The sequence below is a fragment of the Coregonus clupeaformis genome, chromosome 7 (assembly GCF_020615455.1).
Source record: "Coregonus clupeaformis isolate EN_2021a chromosome 7, ASM2061545v1, whole genome shotgun sequence".
Classification (NCBI taxonomy): domain Eukaryota; kingdom Metazoa; phylum Chordata; class Actinopteri; order Salmoniformes; family Salmonidae; genus Coregonus; species Coregonus clupeaformis.
The window spans coordinates 47,574,810-47,578,969 of NC_059198.1; positions in this window are offsets into that span (position 1 = coordinate 47,574,810).

Genomic DNA, 4,160 nt, shown 5'->3' on the forward strand with positions numbered 1-4,160 from the left:
CCTATTATATGTATTACATTTTATTCACACTTAATAGACAATGAACAATTTGAATTTGTTTGGTGACAACAATGGGACACAACATTACAGTAAAATCTAGATAAATACATTAGCTACATTGTCGCAAGTAGGATATTTCATTTATATACAGTGAGGGAAAAAAGTATTTGATCCCCTGCTGATCTTGTACGTTTGCCCACTGACAAAGAAATGATCAGTCTATAATTTTTATGGTAGGTTTATTTGAACAGTAAGAGACAGAAAAACAACAAAAACATTCAGAAAAACGCATGTCAAAAAAGTTATAAATCGATTTGCATTTTAATGAGGGAAATAAGTATTTGAACCCCTCTCAATCAGAAAGATTTCTGGCTCCCATGTGTCTTTTATACAGGTAACGAGCTGAGATTAGGAGCACACTCTTAAAGAGAGTGCTCCAAATCTCAGTTTGTTCCCTGTATAAAAGACACCTGTCCACAGAAGCAATCAAACAATCAGATTCCAAACTCTCCACCATGGCCAAGACCAAAGAGCTCTCCAATGATGTCAGGGACAAGATTGTAGACATACACAAGGCTGGAATGGGCTACAAGACCATCGCCAAGCAGCTTGGTGAGAAGGTGACAACAGTTGGTGCGATTATTCGCAAATGGAAGAAACACAAAATAACTGTCAATCTTCCTTGGCCTGGGGCTCCATGCAAGATCTCACCTCGTGGAGTTGCAATGATCATGAGAACAGTGAGGAATCAGCCCAGAACTACACGGGAGGATCTTGTCAATGATCTCAAGGCAGCTGGGACCATAGTCACCAAGAAAACAATTGGTAACACACTACGCCGTGAAGGACTGAAATCCTGCAGCGCCCGCAAGGTCCCCCCTGCTCAAGAAAGCACATATACAGGCCCGTCTGAAGTTTGCCAATGAACATCTGAATGATTCAGAGGAGAACTGGGTGAAAGTGTTGTGGTCAGATAAGACCAAAATCGAGCTCTTTGGCATCAACTCAACTCGCCGCGTTTGGAGGAGGAGGAATGCAGCTTATGACCCCAAGAACACCATCCCCACCGTCAAACATGGAGGTGGAAACATTATGCTTTGGGGGTGTTTTTCTGCTAAGGGGACAGGACAACTTCACCGCATCAAAGGGACGATGGACATGCCATATACCGTCAAATCTTGGGTGAGAACCTCCTTCCCTCAGCCAGGGCATTGAAAATGGGTCGTGGATGGGTATTCCAGCATAACAATGACCCAAAACACACGGCCAAGGCAACAAAGGAGTGGCTCAAGAAGAAGCACATTAAGGTCCTGGAGTGGCCTAGCCAGTCTCCAGACCTTAATCCCATAGAAAATCTGTGGAGGGAGCTGAAGGTTCGAGTTGCCAAACATCAGCCTTGAAACCTTAATGACTTGGAGAAGATCTGCAAAGAGGAGTGGGACAAAATCCCTCCTGAGATGTGTGCAAACCTGGTGGCCAACTACAAGAAATGTCTGACCTCTGTGATTGCCAACAAGGGTTTTGCCACCAAGTACTAAGTCATGTTTTGCAGAGGGGTCAAATACTTATTTCCCTCATTAAAATGCAAATCAATTTATAACATTTTTGACATGTGTTTTTCTGGATGTTTTTGTTGTGCTTCTGTCTCTCACTGTTCAAATAAACCTACCATTAAAATTATAGACTGATCATGTCTTTGTCAGTGGGCAAACGTACAAAATCAGCAGGGGATCAAATACTTTTTTCCCTCACTGTATGTTAGAAATTTAGGCTACACTCAAAGTATTGCTGGGTTAAAATGCTGGGTTAAAAAAACAACCCAGCGCTGGGTACATAGTGGACAGAACACACATTGGGTTATTTTGACCTAGACAGTTCGGTCACTTAATTGGGTTATGAGCTATAATCCACCGGATCAGATCAGAAGACTGGAGGCATGGCTTAGTAGGGCCGTGGCTTTCAGATAGTTATTTTGGACCACCCGTGAGAGTAAATGTTGTTCCAGTTAATTGGTTCTGTTGTATGGTCTACAACACTTTTGTAGGTTTAGTAAGGCTTACACAAGAGTATGAGTTCTTTAAAAGCCTATGCATATGCTAACGTTGGGATAGTTACCGCTTTGTTATATTGTTTAAATAATGTTATTCATTTTATATTAAAATATCTAATGGGAAAAATATTGAAGAAAATTGAAATGTGCAGTTTACAAACTTAATATGAATGACAGTTACTATCACGGTTGGCCAGAAATAACTATCTGAATGCCATGCCCCCAATAGGACACACCTTTGGATTACCCAAACATTGTATAATTGAACCATCAGTTGGGTTTTTATTCACTTTCATGCTGGGTTGACCCAGCAGATGGGTCTTTTTTAATGTAATCATACAGTAGGTTATTTTAAGGACATATTGGGGGAGTGGCTTTCAGATAGATATTTTTGGACACCCATGAGAGTAAATGTAATTCCTGTTCATCATGTTATGTTCGTACTCTGCATATTTGAATTTCCCTTCAATATTTTTGCTCATTACATCATAAACTGGTAACTACCCCAAAATTGGGATATTCATAGGCACTTGAGAAACTCAACTTGTGTAACCCAAAAGTGTCACTGCACAACCTTAACATTTGTTGACAATACAACAGAACAGATTAATTGGAATGACATTTTCTCTCTTGGGTGGCCAAAAATAATTATCTAAATCCACGGCCCTACTAAGCCATGCCTCCAGTCTTCTGAACTGACCCGGTGGATCATATCTCAATAACCCAATTTAGTGACCTAATTGGCTGGGTCAAAATAACCCAACGTGTGGTCTGTCCTCTATTTACCCAGCACTGAGTTGTTTTTTTAGAGTGTATTTTTTCTGAAACTATTGGATTGGCTGCCTACATTTAATGGCAGGGCTGTATCTGGAACTGCATGTTGAAAATAGAAATGGAATGAATAGAGCACACACACTCTTGTATACTATTCCAATCTATCTGACAGTCATATTTCATTAACACAATACATTTATATCCATTCTCCAGATTGTCCATTGCCCCAGGTGTATATAATCAAGTCAAACCAATTAACCAATTATATTTTGTATAGATAAGTATAAATAAGTTGTGACACTCAACTACTGTATGACTCTTTCAACATGCCACACAGCAAATTCTCCAGTGTTTAAAAAAAGAAATGAACACTGAGAGCGTTAAATTAACACTGGAAGTGTTGAGTCTGTGGACCGATATAGACACCGGAACAGTGTTAAATTAACACACTGCTTAGTGTAAAGCCTTGTTCAAATATTTCCCAGAGTGCCTTGCTTTCTAAATAAATTGTAGCGTAACCACCGTTGACTGTATTTGTTAGTGACAGAGACATGGTTTTTGCATTCATACATGTTTAGTCCTATTGCCTTCACCAAGTGAGATCCTAAGCGAATATAAAAAATAAAAAAAACACACACAAAACTATGCTGGGTTAAAAACAACCCACCGCTGGGTTAATAGTGGACAGAACACACCTTGGGTTATTTTGGCCGAGGCAGTTGGGTCAGTAGACGGGTTAGCTGACAACATCATGAAAATGGTGTGTGCTGTTTTGGTTTTGAATGGCCAGATAGCTAGCAGCAATGACAAGAAGCTGACATGTGGTGGCTCATTTCAGCTTGTTTTGTATTGGTCTTGATACCATGTCCTGTTTTGAGGTGTTTTGACTAGCTAACCAACAACTGTAATGATGTATTTGAGAGACAAGTGTTTATTGTTCAGATTTATTTATGTTTTCAATAAATATTGGAGATTCAATATAGTTGACATTATCAACAATCTAAGCCAACTCTGTCTCCTTTTCCCCATAGTTGCACATGCGTTGGTTTTGTTGCTAAACAACCAACCCATCTCTTAGTTTGGTGGTTTCTTTGAAGACTGGAGGTGTGGCTTAGTAGGGGTGTGACTTTGAGATAGATATTTTGGCCACCCGTGAGAGTAAATTACATTACGGTTAATCTGCTCTATTGTATTGTCATCATGTGTTAAGAAGCTTACAAAATATAATGTGTTCCTCAACTGTGTATGCATATCCCAGTGTTGTGATGGTTACCACTTTGTCATAATGTTTTTAAAATGAAGACAGTGCAAAAATATTGAGGGAGCTTTTTTATTT